The 24,189-nt window shown below is 36.3% G+C and overlaps 1 non-coding gene across 1 annotated transcript; it reads right to left on the reverse strand.

Moving 5' to 3' along the window:
- Nucleotides 1-3,818: 3,818 nt before the first annotated feature.
- On the reverse strand, nucleotides 3,819-3,925 carry LOC129674724 (U6 spliceosomal RNA). The gene has a single exon (XR_008719828.1). It is a non-coding gene; the product is annotated as a U6 spliceosomal RNA (small nuclear RNA).
- Nucleotides 3,926-24,189: the final 20,264 nt, after the last annotated feature.

Below are 24,189 nucleotides of genomic sequence, written 5' to 3' on the forward strand. Positions count from 1 at the left end.
CTCCCATGCTCATGTCTTGGCAAGATTAACATAGTAAAAATGGCCATCTTACCAAAAACAATCTACAGATTCAATGCAATTCCCATCAAATTACCAACACAATTCTTTAAAGACCTGGAAAGAAAAATTCTCAACTTCATATGGAATAACAATAAATAAATAAGTGCAAATAGATCCATACTCATCACCCTACACAAAACTAAAGTCCAAGTGGATCAAAGACTTCAACATAAAACCAGACACATTAAACAGGTTAGAAGAAAAAGTGGGGAAGACCCTAGAACTCATTGGTACAGGAGACAACTTCCTGAACAGAACACCAACAGCACAGGTTCTAAAACCAACAATCAATAAATGGGACCTCATGAAGCTGAAAAGCTTCTGTAAAGCAAAAGACACCGTCCGCAAAACAAAACGACTGCCTACAGATTGGGAAAGAATCTTCACCAATCTATCTCACAGAGGGCTAATATCCAGTATATTTAAAGAACTAAAGAAGTTGAAAAGCAACAAATCAAGTAATCCAATTAAAAAATGGGGAACAGAGCTAAACAGAGAATTCTCTGCAGAGGAATATCAAATGGCAGAGAAACACTTAAAGAAATGCTCATCATCATTAGCCATCAAGGAAATGCAAATCAATACAACCCTGAGATTTCACTTTACACCCATCAGAATGGCCAAGATCAAAACCTCAAGTGATAACACATGCTGGAGAGGTTGTGGAGAAAGGGGAACCCTCCTCCACTGCTGGTGGGAATGTAAACTGATACAACCATTCTGGAAATCAATCTGGGGCTTTCTCAGACAACTAGGAATAGCGCTTCCTCAAGATCCAGCCATACCACTCCTAGGCATATATCCAAAAGAGGCTCAAGTACACAATAAGGACATTTGTTCAACTATGTTTGTGGCAGCTTTATTTGTAATATTCAGAAGCTGGAAACAGCCCAGATGCCCCTCAACTGAAGAATGGATACAGAAATTGTGGTATATCTACACAATGGAATATTACTCAGCAGTAAAAAACAAGGAAATTATGAAATTTGCAGGTAAATGGTGGGATCTGGAAAAGATCATCCTGAGTGAGCTATCCCAGAAGCAGAAAGACACACACAGTATATAGTCACTCATATAGGCATATAATATAGGATAAATCTACTAAAATCTGTACACCTAAAGAAACTATTCAAGAGGGAGGACTCTGGCTAAAATACTCAATCCCCACTCTGAAAGGCTAAGGGGATGGACACCAGAAGAAGAAGAAAACAGGAAACAAGTTAGGAGCCTCCCACAGAGGGCCTTTGAAAGGCTCTGCCCTGCAGACTATCAAAGCAGATGTTGAGACTTATGGCCAAACTTTGGGCAGAATGCAGGGAATCTTATGAAAGAAGTGGGAAATAATAGTTAGATCTGGGAGGACAGGAAGTCCACAAGGAGAGCAGCAGAACCAAAAAATTTGAGCACAGGGGTCTTTCCTGAAACTGATACTCCAACCAAGTACCATGCATGGAGATAACCTAAGACCCCTGCACAGATGTAGTCCATGGCAGTTCAGTGCCCAAGTGGGTTCCATAGTAATGGGAACAGGGACTGCTTCTGACATGAACTGATTGGCCTGCTCTTTGATCACCTCCGCCCTGAAGGGGGAGCAGACTTACCAGGCCACAGAGGAAGACAATGCAGCCACTCCTAATGAGACCTAATAGACTAGGATCAGAAGGAAGAAAAAGAAATCCTCCCTTATCAGTGGACTTGGGGAGGGGAGTGTATGGAGAAGGGAGAGGAAGGAAGGGATTGGGAGGGGAGAGAGGAGGGAACTAGAAGGGGTATACAAAGTAAATAAAGTATAATTAAAAATAAAAAATACTTTAAAAAGAAGTTTCTTCCAAATTAATGCCATGACTAGAGATATACTTGGTGTCCACCCTATTATCCAGAATGATAATAAGCTATTGTGTTCTTGTTCACGCCACTAGTGACATTATTTCTAGATTAAAAGTAGTCTAAATGTAGAACTTTTGAGTTAATTGATTTTGAGGGAATTGAAAGGGAAAACCTCTTTGTGACAATTAAAAGCTGGAGATAGGCTAGGAAGAAAATAGCTAGAGTCCTGAAGCTTAAACTGACATTAAGAAAATATCTTGGCCATGGTTATTCAATCAAGGAATTAATTACAAGTACAGATTGGAACAGTACTACATATTTAGGATAAACTTATTTAAAGAAAAAAAAAAGAGGAGTCAGAGATACAAAGTGAACCTGGTGGTATAAACCTGTATAAGTTAGTTCTAGAACTGTATCAGCAAGGAGGGTATCTACTCTTAGCAAGACCTCCAAAGTCTTGACTCTGTTCTTGAGTAAGCAGAGAGCAGAGTGCTGGCAATGGTATAGAAAGATTATCAGATGGACTGAAAGATGTATTCAGGATGGATATTGACATATATGTTTATACACATAACTTGTTCATTCTTAAGTGATTACCACTTTCCAAAAGGCGATTTTATTTTGTTGCTATTTGGTCAGCACTGTACCTTCATTGTTTGGAAAAACAAGTATTTTATATAGATCACTAGACAATGAGCTATGGACAGTTTTGTAGTTTGAATATTAAATGTCCTTCCAAAGTCTTTATGCTATTATCTTGGTTCCAGCCAATGGAGATACTGAGAGGTGTCTGCTGATTTAGGAAGTAGGGCCTACTTTAAGGAATTTGCCATCTCAACTACCATGAAGTACAGAGCTTTCTTAAATCAACTATTCTCATATGTTCTTCAACTTACCACAGTTCCAAAGGCAGTGCAGCCAAGTGTCCACAGACTGTAATCTTTGAAACTGAGCCATTATAGTAAACTACTTAAAAAGTAGTTTACTACTTTTAAACTACTTTTTAAACTACTTAAAAAGTAGTTTACTATAGGTGTCTTTTTTTTTACATTTTTAAAGATTTATTTACTTATCATTTATACAATACCCTGCCTGCATGCCAGAAGAAGGCGGCAGACCTCCTTACAGATGGTTGTGAGCCACCATGTGGTTGCTCTGAATTGAACTCAGGACCTTTGGAAGAATAGCCTGTGCTCTTAACCTCTGAGCCACCTCTTACAGGTGTCTTATCACAACTGACTAACATAAAACCAAGTCCAATAAGAAAGAGTACACACCATATTCAAGTCCTTGTATTGTTAAGAGTTTAGATAGTCTCATTTGTGTCTTTGGCCATATCACTATCTGATCTGGTGAAAGAGCTTCTTTTAGTACAGGGATTTTTTTTAATTTAATATTTTTTTATTAATTACACTTTATTCACTTTGTATCCCCCCATAAGCCCTTCCCTCCTCCCCTCCCGATCCTGCCCTCCCTCCTCCTTCTTCACACATGCCCCTCCCCAAGTCCACTGATAGGGGACGTCCTCTTCTCCTTCCTTCTGATCTTAGTCTATCAGATCACATCAGGAGTGGCTGCATTGTCATCTTCTGTGGCCTGGAAAGGCTGCTCCCCCCTCAGGGGGAGGTGATCAAAGAACAGGCCAATCAAATTATGTCAGAGGCAGTCCCTCTTCCCATTCCTATGTAACCCACTTGGACACTGAACTTTCATGTGCTACATCTGTGCAGAGGTTCTAGGTTATCTCCATGAACAGTCCTTGGTTGGAGTATGATTCTCTGGGAAGTTCCATGTGTTCAAATTTTCTGGTTCTGCTGCTCTCCTTGTAGGGTTCCCATCCTCTCCAGCTCTTACTATTTCCCACTTCTTACTTAAGATTCCATGCACTCTGCCCAACAGTTGGCCATAAGTCTCAGCATCTGCTTTGATAGAAAAACATGGAATGCTTCACGAATTTGCATGTCATCCTTGTGTAGGGATCATGCTAATCTTCTCTGTATCTTTCCGATTATAGTATATGTGCTGCCGAAGTGAGCACTAGTACAGGGATTTAAATCCAGCAACATGGCTACTCTGGCTGGAATATGGACATGTCCTTAGCACACACATTTAATGCCTTTGTCTAGAGCACAGACAAGACCTTATACATAACTTTAATCCCAAACAACGAAGGTAAAAGCAGTTTTGTAGATGGAAGCACACTTTTGAAAGTGATGTCTAACTGAGGGCAGGAAAAGTGAGGAATCAGAAGATTTGATAGCACTACTCCTAATTGTCTGAGAAAGTGCCAGATTGATTTACAAAGTGGTTGCACAAGTTTACATTCCCACCAGCAATGGAGGAAGGTTCACATCCTTTCTCCACATCCTCTCCAGGATGTGTTGTCACTTGAGTTTGTGATCTTAACCATTCTGATGGGTGTAAGGTGAAATCTCAGGGTCATTCTGATTTTCATTCCCCTGATGACTAAGGATGTTGAGCATTTCTTTAAGTTTTTCTCTGCCGTTCCATATTCCTCTATTGAGAATTCTCTGTTTAGCGCTGTACCCTGTTTTTTTAAATTGGATTGCTTGATTTGCTGCTGTTTAACTTATTGAGTTCTTTATATATTCTGAATATTAGCCCTCTGTCAGATATAGGGTTGGTGAAGTTTCTTTCCCAATCCGTAGGCTGTCTTTTGTTCTGACGACAGTGTCCTTTGCTTTACAGAAACTTTTCAGTTTCATGAGGTCCCATTTATTGATTATTGATCTTAGAGCCTGTGCTTATTTACAATTAGGAATACTGCTACCTCAAGATCCAGCTAGTCCACTCCTAGGTATTTATTCAAGAATATGCTCAAGTACACAACAAGGATATTTGTTCAATCATGTCCATAGCAGTTTTCTTGGTAATAGCCAGAACCTGGAAACAACCCAGATGCCCCTCAATGGAAGAATGGATCCAGAAATTGTGGTATATTTACACAATGTGATACTACTCAGCAATTAAAAACAAGAAATCATGAAATTTGCAGGCAAATTGTGGAAATTAGAAAGGATCATCATGAGTGAGGTATCCCAGAAACAGAAAGACACAAATGGTATATACTCACTAGTAAGTGGACATCGGACATTTAATATAGGAAAACCATATTAAAATCTGTATAGCTAAAGAAGCTAAGCAAGGAGGAAGACCCTGGATAAGATGGTCAATCTTCATTCAGAAGGCAAATGGGATAGACATTGGAAGAGCATGAAAACAAGGAATAAAACAGGAGCCTACCACAGAATGCCTCTGAAAGACTATACCAGCAGCGTTATCAAAGCAGATGCTGAGACTCATAGCCAAACTTTGGGCATAGTGCAGGAAATCTTATGGAAGTAGGGGGAGACAGAAAGACCTGGAAGGATCTGGATCTTCACAAGGAGAACAACAGAACTAAAAATTCTGGGCCCAGGAGTCTTTTCTGAGACTGATACTTCAACCAAGGCCCATTCATGAAGATAACCTAGAACCCCTGCACAGATGTAGCCCATGGCAGCTCAGTCTCCAAATGGGTTCATTAGGAAGGGGAACAGGAACTGTCTCTGACATCCACTCAATGGCTAGTTCTTTGATCACTTTCCCCTTTGTTGGGGGGGGGTCAGCAATATCAGGCCACAGAGGAAGACTCTGAAAGACAGTCCTGATGAGACCTGATAGGCTAACTAAGGTCACATGGAAGGGGAGGAGGTCTTCCCCATCAGTGGAATGGGAAAGGGGCATGGGAGGAGATGAGGGAGAGAAATATAGAGGGCAGGATTGGGAGGGAATGAAGGTGGGGCCACAGCTTGGCTACAAAGTGAATAAATAAAAATGATATTTAAAAGATTTAATAGGAGATGCCCAACTTTCTGTAGAGCAGAGAGAAAAGAAAGGTGACTTAAGAGAGCAGCACAGAGTGTGTGAGAGAGAGAAAGATAGAGACAGTGGAGATAGTCTTATGGGGACAGTTGTATAGAGACAGGTTTCAGAGAGAGAGAAAGTTAGAGAACAAGCTAGGCACAGGTAAAGATAGAAGGAGCCAGAAGATTAGAAGAGATTGCTACTTTGAGGCCAAGAAAAGCAATTCTGTCAGAAGCTGAGAGACTCCAGTTTAAATCAGTCAGCTTGGACAAAAGTTAGCGTTAGAACAACTGAGTTGATCCAGGCAGTCAGAGCTCAGAAAGAGCTAGAAATGGTGAGTATATTGAGCAGTAAGTCTCAGAGATAGTAAACATTCTAGGCCTAGATTAAGTTGTATGGAAGCTAGAAGATTCCAGGACTAAGGTTAGGTTAGATGACAAAGGCAGTAAGCCTCTGAGACAACAATTATATCAGACAAATAAAAGATACTTTTTTTTGGATTTGCTAATTTTCTTTCTTTTTTAATTAATTACAGTTTATTCACTTTGTATTCCCCCATAAGCCCCTCCCTCCTCCCCTCCTGGTCCCACCCTTCCTCCCCCTTCTTCGCTCATGCCCCTTCCCAAATCCACTGATAGGGGAGGTCCTCCTCGAGAAAAAGTGGGGAATACCCTTGAACTCATTGGCACAGGACACAACTTCCTGAACAGAACACCAACAGCACAGGAGCAATAATCAATAAATGGGACCTCATGAAATTGATACTTTTATACCTTGTTGAGAAATATTAACTGTATAGGAACACACACACACTTACACTTAGGAAGACAGATGTACATTGCATGTACTTTAAACTTACATCATAATATGAACTCTGTAAAAAGATCTTTTACTGGTTCAAATAACTCAGCTGTACATTATTCCCCATATACTATTTTTTCCTTAGTAAAATATGGATGAAAATGTTGGTGTCTCAATGATCATCTTATAGCTATGAGGTAATATTTTAGTTGAAAGTCAATGATAATGACACTAGACCAATAATCTAGATTTCATCCACTGTTCATTACTAATTACTGGAATTCAAGTTTTGTGAAAGAAAAAAAAAACAATTCTTGCCTTTTTCTTTTATAATGTTTGTCTGATTTGAAGCATGGATTTCCAGGTTATCATTTAATAAATGGTACAGAGCAGTGTATACATGTGTTTACAACACACACATGTATGTACACAGATTGACACATAGGTCAAGGCATGATGCTCTGGATGCGTCTGACTAGATGTAGAGATTTGCTAATATGTTTGAACTCTATTGGTTTAGTAGGTTTTTTTTAAAACCCACGATTTTGCAAATTACATGAAAGTATTTGGCTATTGCACTCAGTTTTTTTTCTACCTAAGTGACGAGCTTGATTAGTAAGTGTGCCCTTTATCTAGAAAGTTCTTATTTGTCTACTATTTCACAGTAAGCTATTCTGATGAATGGTGCAATTAACCTTTCTATTATTAAAACAATTAATTGCAAAAATTAAAAACATGACAGGGACAAAATATCAATGCATAAATTATTAGGTTCAGAAATTATAATTATTAATCCGTGTACAATGATTGTGGCATAAACAATGAAGGAATTATATGCTAAAATTTGTGATAAAATGGTCTGTTTTTCACTTCATTTTATGTATAAAAGATTTAATATTTTACATTGGGTTCAAGGTCTAGATGAAAATTGGTGTCAGCTAACTTTTTCCAGTTTATAAGATATGATAATTTGAAAATTAATGCTATAACCTAGTTTACAAATATATCCTCACAAATGTGTGTTCCACAAAATAAATATTTTGAAATTCTTGAGAAACAAATGATGGCATGTTGAAGCTGACCCCAAAATTATGTCTTTCTCCTCTCTGAAACTGTAGTTAAAAGAGTATGCGTTTAGTGGAAGTGAGCACTTCTGAACCAGCAACAGAAGATTTAAACAAGTTGTTCAGTTTTTCTTTATGGGATACATAATGCTTATTTCCTTAAATATCAGTTTGGAGTGAGTAAAAGATAAAATTCTTCAGATTCATTCTTCTCATCAATTTTGTATTAAAACAAAGAGAACAGATGAGGAGAAACACTTAAATGAGTGAGAGTTACCTAAGTGTGAGCCTTACTCAATTTGTTTAGAGGAGACATATATTCTGCACTGATTTTGTGTAGCTATCCTCCTCTGAATGGAAGCATCCCTTCTTGGAAAAGGCAGGGGGACTCATAAGACTTAGAAAAAATTCGGAAGTGACAGAAGACTCATGAGGCCTCTCCCCAAGGCTATACAAGCAGTACAATTAGCTGTAAAATAAATCTTCAGTAGAGCTTCCTGGCAGATGGGTAGACAGCCTCAGGGACTAAGCTTTGCTCAGGTCCACCACTGCTCAATAGGCTTTCAGTTCTGCAGCTTCCCTTCACTCCCCCCTTGTTTCTGTAATCGGTCTCATTACTGATGGCCTTCCCAAACTACACTAGGGTGAAATCATTTTTAGTCTGTCATTGATACCCTGTCTGGGCTGAATAGGCATCAGCTCATTTCTTCCTGTAGAAAACATTCAATATTGGTCAAAGGATTAGCCACCTGTGATTCTCAGCCTTTAGCATATGAGCTGAATGGAAACAGATTTCTGATTTTATTCCGTTATACTTAATATGAATTTTAAAAGTCACCTCCCTATACACTTCAACCTTCATAGTTGATAGTTGGAGTTTCAGAACGTTTTTGATCAGGATGCATCATCAAGTGGTCTATAATAGTCCCAATAACAGTGGCCATTTGTGACACTTCTACACGAACAGAAACTGGGATCAAAGCTAGTGGTCATCCTAAGGTTTATGTCACTGCCTTACATGTTTCTTTCATTTTTTTAACCTGTAAGTGTCCTAGATGTGTGTGTGTGTGTGTGTGTGTGTGTGTGTGGAGTGTGTTTGTGAGTGCATGTTTGTGTGTATTTGTTTGTGTGTTTTTGTATGTCTGTGTGTTTCTGTATGTGTGTGTTTTTGTTTGTTTATATTTTTGTGTGTGCATACACTTGTGTATTTGTAGTTTTATGTGTGTGTGTGTGTGTGTGTGTGTGTGTGTGTGTGTATAATAACACCTATCAGAGTTTAAAAGACAAAAGGTCTGAGAAAGAAATTAAGGCATTAGGGAAGCAACGGCCTTCACAATAGCCACCAAATCCATAAAGTATCTTGATATAACTCTAACTAGGTCTTAGTCCTAATTGTTCACTTTTTTTGTGGCAGAGCATTGTTTGTTTGTTTGTTCGTTTGTTTGTTTCTGTTGATAATATGAGGTTATCTGGACTGAAAGACTGCCAGGCTTCTCTTGTTTCTGCCTCCTGTCTCACTGTTGCAGAGTCAGGGTAAGGGGCATATACTGCCCTACATATATCTACATGGTTCTGCTTATTCAGCACGGATCTTCATGCCTGAAAGGCAAGTGCTTTTACTCATTGAACACCTTACTCTTATTGATTTTGAAGATATTTAATTGATATTCATTTTCATGTGATGAAGATTTTTCTAACCCAAATTTTCTTAGTTTAAAATGGCTTAATAATGCTAACAAATCCCAACCTAAGTTCTGTATGAAGGCTGATTTCTAATTCAGCTGAAAGAAGGAAAAATAAGTGTTTTTTGTAGTACTATTCAAATATTCTACAAGTCAGCCATGTCAAAATCTGATATCTTTCAAAATGATACAACAATTTTGCAGTAATAGTGCTTGATGGATTGTTTTGTCAAAGGAAAATGGGATGAAAGTACTCTGAAAATATGGTAGGAAACCTAATAGGCTATAAAATAGGTATTTTTAGTAAGTAAAAGAGCTAAGACATTTCTTGAGTATCTGGAGAGACGAACAGGTATGTAGACAGATAGATAAGCTGTATTTTCACAGGTTTTCTAGCATATTTTATGATATATACAGAATATTCTGAATACAATTAATTAATTAAAATATTTGATAACTGAACTATCTGTTTTGTACTAACTACACAATAGAACTTTGGCCTGTGCATAAATTTTTTTTGGGGGGAACAGGGGAGGTAATTTTCAAGTACTTCTTTCTTATTTATATCGATATTAATTATAAAATATATAACACAATTCATCATGGATATCAAGAACACACAAGTTAACAAAAGAGAATATTCAGTGGCACTAAAGGTTACTCATTTAAATTACAATATTTCATTTTAGATAGAAATTATTATTTACATATGATAATGTTCTTTAATGTATGGTAAAATTAGTCTATGAATATTGTTATAATTTGGGTGAAGAGTTTTGATGAAAGGATAGAAATTGTTTATCATTTTCAGTCTTGAAAGTGAATACTTTTTGAATAAAATTATGAAGGTTATGAAAGATGATCAATTGGTTATTTTTCAAAGAAGAAAAATTTTCAAAAGTTAGGTGATATTTCTTTACATATAGTGTTGTTACCAGTAAAAAAAAAAAAAACAAACAAACAAAAAAACACAAACAAAAACAGATGAAAACTGAAGAGGAACTTCCAACATACTTACTTTTCCATATAATTTGCTTAAATCCCAGGAAATTCTGTAAAATTCATTCAGCTTGCCATCCCTGTCATGACCTTCTTTGTTTAAGTTTTATATACTGTACTTATTTTTATAAATTAGTATTTCTTATTAATCTAAGTTTATTTTTCTAAAATGTCATACAAAGTTTTCAAAACACAATTCAATAAATACATTTTCATTACATTCTGGTTCCAAAACTGAACTTATAAAGTTACAACCAAGTGTGATATGTATATATATATATTATAATATATATATAATTATATATACATATATATGTATATATATGGTTATATCACACACACAAACGGTTTGTTAGTTTTCAGTTTTACTAATAAGGAAAAATATCACACAAAACATTTCAAAGATGAATGTCACTCATTATGGGCAGTGGTTGAAAAGTATGCCATGGTTAGCATTCTACAAATATGTAATCTTGTTACATTCTGAAATGTTATAATATTGTGCCCTTTTCTAAAATACAGTTTACTAGAGCATGGCAGGAATAGGGCAGGAGGCCAAAAAGTGGAACAGGCAATTATATAATGTACGTTATTTTTCTCATTTTCAAAATGGAAATTTTTATGACTTGAAATCTGATCTTTATCATAATCCGCCATGCCTTGCACCCTTATGGACACAGAAAATTTAATTGTCAGGCTTTACTGAACCCATCTATTTAATTGTTTTTACTTGAATAGTTTCAAATTTTTTAATTGATGTGATTTCTCTAGCTTCTGACTGAAATGATTGAAATCTCCATCCTAGAATTTTCTTTGTAACCTCTGAAGCCTTTCTGACTACAATAGATGTAGCATTGAGCTGTTGAAACTGTTTCTGTTTATTGCTTATTACAGACCCCTTTTGATCTGAGTTTTCAGGAGTTTGTGGACATTTTTTACTTGATGATATGAAAACATCTCTGTTTAATTGAAAAACAGCATTTTATTCTCCTCCTTATCAAACTGAAATGCTTGAGAGCTCTGAGTTCTAGAATCTCATTTACATCTAGAAAACACCCAATCAAATACTCCATTGGTCAAAGTGGATAATACCTATAGATCAATTAATTTAAATTAAACGTGTTATTAAAACTCAGCCAGTTTTATTAAATTTTCTGAACTTAATTTCTTTTCTAAAAGCTTCAAATAGAATTATTCTTAAATATTTACTTAATTTAGTATTTAAATATCTTTGTTCCAATTCCCTCATAATTTGAAGCAATTTCTATTCTGTCCAAGAAAAAGAGAATTTCATAAGACGTAATATGCAAAGGTTAAGGAAAAATTAATCATATTAGAGTTAGTGTTAACAGAATTGAAATAAAGGTAGAATAGTTCAGTACCTAGGATACTCAAGGACCTGAGTTCCATTTTATATCAACACAAGTACACTAAGTGACTTGTGATAAATGGAATTGATACAGACAAAATTATGTTCTGTCTTTTATCTTATCTGTGTTTGGAACCTTCAGACTTAACAAATATCCTCAATTAAACATTATAGAATTACGTGTTGGGGTCGGTGTGCTGCTGTGTATTCAAATGGTAAATTCTAGCTTCAGGGATCTGGTTAAAGTCCAGATGAGTGCGTTCTTATGTACACCAGATGATGTTATATAAACTTTGTTCCCCAATTATCTCTGATTGGCTAATAAGAAAGTTGGACAGCCAGTAACTGGGCATCAGAGCTTCAGTTCTCAGGGTTGAGGTCTGAGAGGGACCACAAGGGAGGAGAAACTAGTGACTGAAAGAGAAGGAAGAAGATGGAGAGAAAGAGAGAGGACATAGTCTGATGGAGCAGATCCATCCCAGACAAAATCCATGTCGGCAAATAACTTGGGGAGTGGAGCTGGGGGTAGCCAGATTAGCTTAAAAAATTATTTTAAATGATGCCTGCTGAGTTGCCGTGCTAAAGCTGTTTAAATAAACAAATAGTTCTTTGGCTCAATTATTGGGTAACTAGTCAGGTCATAGAAAAGCCCTTTAGAATTAATAAATATTTCATAAAAAATTATGTGTTATATAAACAAATGTATATATGCATATGAATGACTTAGTTAGAAATTTAAAGTGTGCTGATCCTATCAATTAATGCTTCATTAATAAAATATTTACTAAATATTTTGTACATGCTAGCTGATAAGGCCTCTTTTAAAACTTATGTGGCTTATCTCAAGGACCCTGAAACAGCCTCATCAGAGATTTCAAAGTCAGCAAAATCAGAGCATGATCAGAGAGGAAAGGTTTGAAATGCAAAAGCTAGCATAACTACAAGATAAAGTTGGGTTAAAAAATGAATACACTGTAATTAATAAAAATAAAAATAATAAAAATATATTTAAGTTAAAATAAAGTTGTTTAGAAACACTTTGAATAAATTCAGTAGGTGGAGACCATTACAAAAACTACACTAAATCAAAATAGAGTTATGGAGCCCAGTGCCAGGGCTTTATTTACAAAATAATTCCTGCACCTAACACTCAGGAAACACTGCAATAAAGGAGAATGGAAAGATTGAAAGAGCCAATCAGTGAGTTTGCTGTGAGACTGTGTTTTATAGAAATTCCAGAAGCTACACCTACAAAAAAATCTCACATGAACAGAACAAGGACAACAATAGACATGCAAAACTAGACAGAGGAACTCCTATGAGGATTTAATCATTTGCAAAATCTATAGGCAACTAAGAAATGCCTAGAATGAGAGAAAAGGTCTTTCCCAAGGAGGCACATCAATTGTTTATCCAATACCAAATGGTCATGTCTAAAGCTGTATACATAAATAAGATTGTATAGACTAAACACGTTTTATTCAGGAATATATATGTATATTCTACTATATATATTTAATCTAACATATATTCTAATGTATTAATAACATATTAATACATATATATTATACCATTAACTATATTACTTATGTATGTATGTATACATAAATAAGATTATACAGACTGAACAGATTTTATTTAGGAATATATACATATATTCCACTATGTATATTTAATCTAATATATATTTTAATGTATTAGTAATATATTAATATATATATATAATATATGTATTATACCATTAATATAGTATGTATGTATTATGGTAATAATGTGTATTATGTTATTAATACACACATAATATATTGCATAAACTACATATATGTAATATAGACATATGCATAAGTAATATAGATATCAACAAGCATTGAAAAAAAGGCTGTGAATTTAAAAGATAACAAAAAAGGGTTATTAGAAAAGATTGGAGGGAAGAAAGAAAAGGAGAAAATGATATGATTTTATTCTACTATAGTAAATTAAAAAATTTGCTGAAAAAGTACATGCTCCCAGGTTATGTAATTTAATAGTAATACCACAATTTAAGGACCTCATTCACAAGTACTACATAAGCTTTCCTATATTTAATTCATATTTACCACCCTATTTCCAGAAGAATAAAATTTCAGGGAAAAGTCACTTCCCATAAACAAGTCCATCTGACTTATTTTACTCTTTTTAGATTGTTTTGCAATTTCTAGCAGAATGTTAATTATCAGGGTTTTTCTTTTTTGTTTTTAAAAATGTGTCTTTTGACTTCATTATAATATTCTCTGCTTGTTTTAAGTGTATATGGCTCTTCTTTTATTGACTTGCTTTCACTAGAAAATGTATACCCCAGAATCTGTTTCTCTGGATTATCTCATCTGTGATTTAAATGAAAATCACACTATAAAGAAGCTTATACTTTGGAACTGAAATGACAGATATGATGCTCCAAAAGTCCTGCAGGTCAGAAGAGGTGGGTAGCTCTCAAAAGTACCAAAGGGCTCTAGATTGTTCTCAGTGTGTTGCTGGACACAGCATTCTACTCAAATATGAGACATGTCAGTGGACCTACATCTCAGCTCACCATATCCAAGGCCATGAAATCAACCAAGGACAGGACCTAAAGGACTGTCGTGTTGTGGCGCCATCTTTCTTAATCAGTTTCCTTGCCACCAAGCAAGAAAATGGTTAAAGTGACAACAAGAAAATAGTTGAGTTCTTCCTGGGACTTACTAAAATGAGGAAAGAAGCTTCTTTTCAAAATGATTAATCAGAATTTCAGGGAAAGTAGCTGAGTGAGAACAAGCTAGAAACCAGGACTAATTTGAACGAGAAAGTCTGTGAACAAGAACAAGACCTGATTTAAGTTTTTCTTGAGCCTAAAGCAAGGGAATCACAGCACATGCTAACAAGCCTGGGAATACACCAAAGGATTAACTACACACAGTTTCCTAAGATCAACTATTGCCTTTTCTGTCAAGTGAATATCTTAGTTTAATATAGAGAAGTTATTAATTACAGTCAGAGATGTAAGAAGCTAGGAGTTCCATCTTAACTATGGCAAGTCACCAAATATAGCATTTGGGATATAACTGAAATCCCAGCACCGGAAGGTGGAGACAGATTCCTGGAGCTCATTGGACAACTTGTCTACACCAATCAGTGAGCTCCAGGCTTATGAAAAACCTTGTTTCAAAAAAAATTAGGTGGAAATCAATTGAGGATCATATCTGATGACATTCTCTCCCCTTAAAACACATACACATACACATTCACACACACACACATACACACACGCACTCATGTGCGCACATAAAGGCAAACAGATATAAACACATATATCACAGGCCATTATAATTTTTTTAAAAAATTTTGAAAACCTTAAAATATGCCATCTCGGTCTTATTATATAGCATGCAGAAGTTATTAAGGGATGCTGGGAGTTTGATGAGGGTGCTATTGTCAAAAAAAAAGGAAGAAATGCTGAATATTATTATGTAATGCTTGTTGGTTATTGATTGAGAAGAATATGGGATTTCAGTGCAAGTTTATTTGAGAAAACACTAGAAAATGAGATAAATTTAAAATATGCAAAATTTGTTCAACAACTTACAGAGTTTAATAATGAGATTCACACAAAATGAAAAATATTCCTAACCCATTTATGTGTGCAAGCATTCTTGTTTCTGGTGAGTATGCCTTATCAACCTATTAGCTGATTGACTTTTAAAAAGTCACTTAATCTCTATGTCTCTATTTATTTCTACAATTGAGAAGGAAATAAAAACTTTTGAGTATTTAAATTGCTGCAAATGACTTATTTAAAATTATTGGTTCATAGAATATATATAGAATAATTGTTATTAATAGTCATCAATTATAATAAAAGTTTAGATACTATGAAAATGAGTTTATTTTTCATTTACTGCATATATTATTCACATATAGGCTGGTGACATAGCCAAACACTCTAATTGCCATGAGACTATAGAAAACACTGGAGAGAGATATCAGCTATGCAGTCATGCTTGTTATAATGGAATGTCAGTCAAATTATAATGTTGGATATCACACATATTATATACTAAGTAGTTAATATACATATCTGCCACAGAACTTAATATTATCATTTGGGCACACGTTGTTTGTATAAGCTGGTCCTCTATTTTAAAATTTAATTTAAAACAAGAGGGCAAAAGAAATATTTAAAATATTTTTAATGGAAAAATAAGCATGTCCTTTTTAATTAGCCTTGCTGTGGCCTGTGTGTCCTTCCAGATTTGGATTAGTGTTCATTATTATAAGCAAAATCACTTTTATTCTCATTTGATTGTTGTAATAGAAAAGTTTGTTTTGTGTCTCTAGATTTTGGTCTCCATTCATGTCACCCAGTACTATATACCGCCTGGCTCCAACAAAGAGTATTCAGGCAAAGTGATGCTTTCAACTTTGTTCATCTCACCTTGCTTCCACTCAGACTGCATCTACTACTTTTTATTCTACTTGCTGTCTCTCGGGGATTTACAAAGTTGAAAGGACCTCTTTTCAGTCCTTATTTACCAGTGCTGTGAGTTTCTTCTGAATGTTTCCCTTTTACTTGTTTAGAACTTTTTCCCTTTAATTTTATCCTCAGTATCCCAAACACACACTCTCTCTATGCATGTGTAGCTCCCAATTTTTAAAATTTTTTACAATTACACATATTATATGTTTATTCTTCTTAAAGGTTTATCTTTGGTGCACATAATTCCTTCACTGTATTATCCTAGGGAAAATTGTTAATCTATATTTTCTATTTTTGAATTTTTTTGCCACTTATGTTTATTATGTTGTTTTCACGACTACCTCTAGTCTCTATTTTGCTTAAAATTCCTGAGTGGTTTTCCTTAAATATTTTCACACACCTTTAATGTCCCTTTATTAATCCTTTATTGTTTCCACTTTGTTTGGACCTGCAAATACTGATGTCTATCCTCTTCCCATCTCCAACTCTTCTGTACACTCTTACCATTAGACATGATCAAGAATATTAGCAAAGCTCATGCCTGCATTAAAGAAATCTTGAATTTAGGTGGATAATAAAGGAAGCAAGAACAAGAGTGTGAATTGTTAGTGTGCTTGTAGTGTTTAGGGAATGTATAGTTCAGTATGACCAAAGCAGAAAGAGTGAGGGAATTCATCATGCAAAAGGAAGAAATCCATAGGCATTTAGAATGGAGTCCAGCTCAAATTAGTTGTATTTTCTGTTCTTTCTTTCATCTCTGAAATGAATTTAGGCTGTATGTTTGAAATAAACTTCTATTTGAATAATCACTGTCCTTTTATTTATTTCTTTCAAGAAGGATTAGGTATCTTTGTTTAAAAAGCAAACTTACTCTGCCGAGGGTTTGGTTATGAGTCTTAGTATCTGTTTTGAAACGCTGCTTGGTAGAGTCTTTCAAATGCTTTCTGCGGCAGACTCCTGTCATACAGCCAATGCACATCTCATTTGTCTTTCTAAGTGAGGATTGATCATCTTACCCCGTGTCTGCTTTCTTGTTTATCTTCTTTAGGTGTATAGACTTCATTATGTTTATCATATCTTGTAGGTCTATATAAGCGAGTATATACCATGTTTGTCTTTCTCCTTCTGGGCTACTTCACTCAGAATGATCTTTTCCAGATCCCACCATTTTCCTGCAGATTTCATGATTTCCTCGTTTTTGATTGCTGAATAGTATTCCATTGTGTAAAAATACCACAATTTTTGTATCCATTCCTCCATTGATGGACATGTGGGTTGTTTCCAGGTTCTGACTATTACAAATAAAGCTGCTGCAAACGTGGTTGGGCAAATGTCCTTGTTGTGTACTTGAGCAAATTTTGGGTATATACCTAGTTAGTATGACATGCAAAGGATAGGAGCTCCACAAGAACCAAATATATCTGGGCGCAGGGTCTTTTCTGAGACTGACACTCAACCAAGGACCATGTATGGATATAACTTAGAACCTCTGCTTGGATGTAGCCCATTGTAGCTCATAACCAATTGGTTTCCCATAGTAAGGGACACAGGGACTATTTCTGACAGGAACTAAATGGCAGGCTCTTTGACATCCCCACTCCTCAAGGGAGGAGCAGTCCTGCTAGGCCACAGAGAAGGACTTTGCAGCCAGTCCTGAAGATACCTGATAAAACAGGGTCAGATGAAAGGGAAGGAGGTCCTCCCCAATCAGTGGACTTGGAAAGGGCCAGGGAGGAGATGAGGGAGGGAGGGTGGGATTGGGGAGGGAAAGAGGGAGGGTGATACAGCTGGGATACAGAGTTAACAAAATGTAACTAATAATAAAAATAAAAAATAAAACAAAACCAAAAACAAACAACAACAAAAAGCAAACCTTGGGCAGAGTGGAGGGAATCTTATGAAAGAAGGGGGAGTTAGTAAGACCTGGAGAGGACAGGAGCACCACTAGGACCAAATATATTGGGCATAGGGGTATTTTCCGAGACTTAATCTCCAACCAAGCACCATGCATGGAAATAACCTAGAACCCCTGCTCAGATGTAGCCCATGGCAGCTCAGCATCTAAGTGGGTACCCTAGTAAGGGGAACAGGGACTGTCTCCGACATGAACTCAGTGGTGGGTTCTTTGACCTCTCCCCCCTGAGGGAGGAACAGCCTTGCTAGGCCACAGAGGAGGACATTGCAGCCAGTCCTGATGAGACCTGATAAACTAGGGTCAGATGGAAGAGGTGGAGGACCTCCCCATCAGTGGACCTAGAGAGGGGCAGGGAGGAGATGAGGGAGGGATGATGGGATTGGGAGGGAATGAGGGAGAGGGATATAGCTGGGATACAAAATAAATAACCTGTAATTAATACAAAAATAAAATTGTATATATATAAATATATATATATATATATATATATATATAAACAAACACAAACAGTCTTCTATGAGACCTATTAATGAGTGCATCCTTGAAAATAGCTCTGCATTTGGAACATTGAGGGTGATTTACTCTCCAGTCTCAATGCCAAACGAACTGTGAAATTGTGGAATTATCAGATGAATTGTGGTGGTACCAAAGTATCGGATTTTAATAGTACATGTTAGACATCATGATGGTTAATCTTGGTTGTCAACTTGGTCGAATCTGGAAGGAAGTGAGAGATACCCTTGGGAAGAGCTGTGGTGATGTTTTAGACAGAACAACTGATGGGGGAAAACCCTTCTTCAGAATAAGCTGCAGCTTCTAGCACTAACCCACCCTAAGGAGGTTGGAGAAGAAAGATCTCCCCTCTATTTGCTGTGCCTACTGCCCTTCATTTCTTGCTTGTGGATGTATCCTCTCTATTGCTCCCAACCTCAGAAATCAGGACCCACTTTTTAGATTTCAAATGTGTCCCCAAGACTGGTAACTCTTCATCAGTTTCTCAGGTCTTCAGTACCAGATAGAGACTGTTAAGCATGCAGGCTGTGGATTGGGCATCAGAGGAATCTCAGTCTCTTCAGTGTTCAGATAGCCATTGCTGAACTTCACAGCCTATATGACATAAGCAGCTTATTAAATACCCTTGTACATTCTAGACTTCTGTTCTTTCTTTAACTCTAGAGAATCCTAATTAGATTCTGTTTTTAGTCACTCACTAGTGTTAAACAAATATACTAGACAACTTGTATTGGAATGATAAGAACATGAAGCAAGCTATTAATTGATTGCTGAGTTAAGGCTGGGACTGTTTCAGAAATGCTTTGTAAGCCTCTTTTCACAGGGGCAAGACACCTAGAGTGTAATGTTTTTATTGTGATTCATGGTTTCAAAAATCTCTGCCCATGTTCTTTGGTCCTATTGAATTGGGTCTGTAATGGAAGCTTATGACTGAGGTACAGCTTACTTCAGGGAAGCCACGAAGCAAGAAAGAGGGAGAGGAGAGAAGACGAAGTAGAAATCCCAAGGGTCTTCCCCAAACAGCTCACTAGATCACATGCTTTAAAGGTGCACTATGTCCTTTTCAACACCACCCAAACTAGCAAACAAGACATCAGCTGGCAGGCCTTTGTAGGGATGTTTGAAATGAAAACCATAACAAATAAACTTGAATGCCTTGTCTGGATTATATGGAAAATTTACTTCTGCAACACTAAATCTCTAAGAGGAAAAACTGAAAAGCTCCCCAGCAATTTCACATAGTCATTATCTAGATTGGCATCCTAATTAATTATTTGGTTTCTAACTAAGCAAGCCTTTGTTGCTTTTGCTGTAATATACACACATGGGTGTTGACGCTTCCTCTGTAGAGCACAAGGTTTCTATCATGAGGCATTCTACTCCTCAGCTTATGAAAGGCAGCAGGCAATGCAGGATATGTAGGAAGATTCCTGTTTTGACAAATATTCCCATGGGACTCCTTCTATATCCACTCTAAATATGGCTTCTAATTTCCGTTCCAACAGAAGCAGAGAAAAAAATGATCCTAGAATTAAAACTGTGATTTTAGTACTACAAATCTGTATAAAAATCTCCATTTTGCAGAGTCAGGCATGGCCCTCAGTGGTAGCTTGGCTATCCCATGGGATGAGAATAATCACATTCTGCAAGTTTCTATACCAAATTTGTCTTTACCTCCTCTTTAACTTCATATTCAGACAGAACCCTGGAGACCATGGCTGTAGAAGGGTTGAATTTTGGAAAAAGAAATCCCCAGTGAGTGATGGCTCAGCTCTCGCCCACCACAAAATAACACACAGAAATCTTCTTTGAAGGAGAATGAGAGAGAATATTAGAAGAAGGAATGTGGAGTCAAAAGAAAGACCCTTTCATATTCTGAGGAACTCTATCTGTGCTGTGTCCCAAGCTTCACAATTTTGCAAGCTTTCTCTGGGTGACAATAAAGCAAAACCCAACACAAAGTCTGTGGTGAGGACCTCTCTATCTTCTTTGTTTGGCTCTTCATGTGTCTTTTCCAGATGTGTTTGAATGGAAAAAAAATACCGTTTGCTATAGTAGAACACAATAGAGTATTAGTTTTATTGTTGGGAGTGAGTTCAGTCTTTCTGACCCTATATTCTTTGAATAATTCCATCTCAAAGTGCTTTTTGTTGACAAGAGAGGCAGTGACAAATGTCCTTCTCTTATATGGTAGCTAAACCCATAGTTCTTTGTGAAACCTCATTCTGTAGAGAATGCTTGTTCTCACACAATAAAAACGTTTTCATACTGTGAACAATCCACTGTATAAAGCCTAATAGACACAATGATAAGCTCCAAGAGTAGGGTATATAGCAGTAAGCAATGTGCATCCATTTTCAGGAGTAAGCCTTTCTCTAAGACTTACCTAGAGGCGAGCTAAGGACAGCCAGAAACTTTTCAACCTCACACTTGTGTTGTATTACAAAATGATTTTTACATTACTAAAACCATCCCTAGGGATGATCAATCACTACTGACCTGCCTACCACTTGGTAAATTATGAATCTGAAGAGATTACAACTGCCATCTTCATCTCTTGCACCGGCAAATGATTCATATTTCAAATCTGAGCTTCTTTGCATACAACTCGCTGTTATGGTGTTATATTGTCCCGCCACCCACTAATCATGATTTGGAGAGATGACGAGGCTTCCAAAGTCAAAGATACATTTCCCTCTTATCAGCACAGCACAGTTCAGTTTAGCAGAGTAAGGAAGAATCAGCATTTCTATTAGAAACTCCTGATTTCAAGGGTTTGTGCATGTTATGAAAGTGCAACGAAAGGAAATGTGTCTGTTCTGGAATGCTTAATACATTCACAGTATAATAAATATCTTAAACCCAAGTTGGAACTTCTTGATATGTTATTGTGGCTGAAAATTCTGTAAATTTGTATTTCCATGTTGTGAATGGATTTGCTTTTCTCATACCAAAATTTTGATAAAAGCATATGAAAAGTATTTTGGATGAACTCAGTCCAACAAAATAAAAAAAAAATTAAAATGAAGCTTCTTTTCTTTCCATGTCAGTGGGAAAATACAAACTGTTCAGTCACATAAGAGCATCGTGGTCAGAGAGGTTTCACTCGGGTATGTGTCTGTGATCTTCACGGGACAGTCAGAATGAGGCAGAGGACAGTGGAAATAATCTAAGCCAGCAGCTAATACTTTCTAGATGAAAATCTCATAGCACCTACAGGTACCATTCTGCCCTGGAGGGAAATGTGAAACTTTCAAGTTGAAACATTGCGGGATTGGTGAATTAGCTCATTTTAATACAAACCATCTTAGTTCCAAATGCTGTTACTGACATGGTCTGAATTCAACTCTGCCATTGATGCAGATTGTCGTGTTTTATTTCATTTTTCTCACTGACCATTCCTCTATTCCCTTTCTTCCTTCTTTTGTTTCCCCCCATCTCAAAGACAGAATATGTTTTGTTCCTATGCTCCAAATATAAACTATTTTTACTGATAGATATGGATGTCAATGAATCACTTCCACCTGTCACCTACCTTCTGACATCTTTGATCAATACTGCTTCCTTACTAGATTTGTCTACCAGGAATATCTATCAGTATGTTTGTGAATTTGGAACTATTTATCAGCAACTGGTGGACTATGCAGAGGATGCACAACAGAAGACAATTTGTGATCCTTTCACAGAACCCATTAATACCTAACAGATTAGCAGTAAATGAAGGGCCCCACGAGCACTTAGCCCATGCATGAGTGATTATTGACAGAGGCAGTTACAGAGGTTCAAAGCAGGTGACAACAGCTGCTATTAATACATGACTGTAATCGTTGTGTCGAATCTAGAGGACCACATTTTGCAACTCTTCTCCCAGTCTTCTGGCCCTCTATTCTCTTTGCCTCCTTGTGTGCAATGACAACTGAGTAATGGATCCATTAGTTCAAAACTCCTGTTTGTGTTTTGGTCCTCACTTGTCATTTATTCTCAGGACCCTGAGCATCCATGAGTAGGCTCAGCACTCACTGTCATTCATTGTAAGGAGAAGCTTTCTGATGAAGAGTAGGAATAGTTTTCATCTGTGGGTATACCATTAGTTAGTTTGGAGCAAAGTGATGCCATGTCAAATTACTTATACCACAACTGAAAGTGTCCCAACATGAGCATTTGTTAAAAAAAAAAAAAAAAAAAAGTGTTAAATTCTTTCAAACAATTCATCTGATGTTCATGCTGTGGAAATATTTCAGTCAGCATTTCTGTTTTTAGAATAATCACCTGCAGTCTTTGTTATTCATTTTTGTTGTCTGTGGAATCAGGGCACATTATTCTGTCATTCCTCAGTGTATATTTAATTGGTTGTTTGGTTTCCTATTTGTTGAATTCCATCTTTTCTAGGTCAACTCACACCAAATGGTCTGAAGTCTTTGATCTCAAATCATATTGGTCGGTCATGTTAGCATGGCAATCCCTACTTTAAAACTGAATTCATGTGACCAACAGCATAGTAAAACTTAATGGGCTAGCATTGGACAAAGATACTCTCAGATGAGCCATAATAAACCAAGAGGAAAGCCCAGAACTCTTTTGGGGCCAGGTAATTTTTTTTTCAAAGCAAATAGTTACATATAAACAAAATCTTTGAATTTACATGTTTTAACAATTAAGAAATTTAACTGATGTAAAACATGATACTCCAAACCTAACGAAAATATTTGTTACTGAAATAAATATTTCTTCAATATGACACCAAATATCCACAATAAAAAGAAACAGAAATGATAATTTGGCCTTAACAAAAATTATAGTTCTCTGCTTTAAGAAGGAAAATGCAAACTTGTCATCAAATAAAAAGAATGACATATATTGGTAGAAAAATATATGCAAACTCTGTTCAATATAGCTGTTGACTTTATAGCTAGGCTATGCAAGAAACTCAATTTTAAAAAATACACCGTGTTCAATAACAAGCTCATTCTAGAAATAAACTACTCCTGTCACTTCAGCAAAATATTAAGGGTCCTGGAAAAGACGGAGTCAGTAACCAAAAGCAAGTTAGCTATGCAGGAGTTACTGCACATTTCCACAGAAAATAAAGCAAGAAAGGGGATATATACCAAACAGTGGTCTGTTTTAGTTAAAGTAAGCCATGTAAGACAGTAGATATTTATGCCAAGTTCTGAAATCACAAAGCCCAAGAATGCTAGAAATGGATCCTGTAGCTCAACAAAATAGGAGAAAGTGAAACCCCCTCAGGTTTTTTTTTTTTTTTCAAGTAATTGAGGCAAGATACCGATAGTCTTTTCTTTTATTGACTTCTCTCATAAAACGGCAAATCAATAGTTTTGTTTAGGTATGAAAGTCTTCACTATGATACTGTGGTTGTATAGTATTGATTAGAAAAAGAGAGCAGGGACATGATTTCATCCAAGGAAGAACAATAGCAGCATTAGGGTAAGTACAGGATAGCCAACTTTTTCTTCTACTTGAAGAGATTCTCTTATTTTTTTTCTTTTTTTATTATTATTTTTTTCTTTTTAGTTACATTTTGTTAACTCTGTGTCCCAGCTGTATCCCGCTCCCTCATTCCCTCCCCAACCCCACACTCCCTC

Source organism: Psammomys obesus, unplaced genomic scaffold (genome assembly GCF_907164565.1).
Source record: "Psammomys obesus unplaced genomic scaffold, mPsaObe1.curated_primary_1811, whole genome shotgun sequence".
Classification (NCBI taxonomy): Eukaryota; Metazoa; Chordata; class Mammalia; order Rodentia; family Muridae; genus Psammomys; species Psammomys obesus.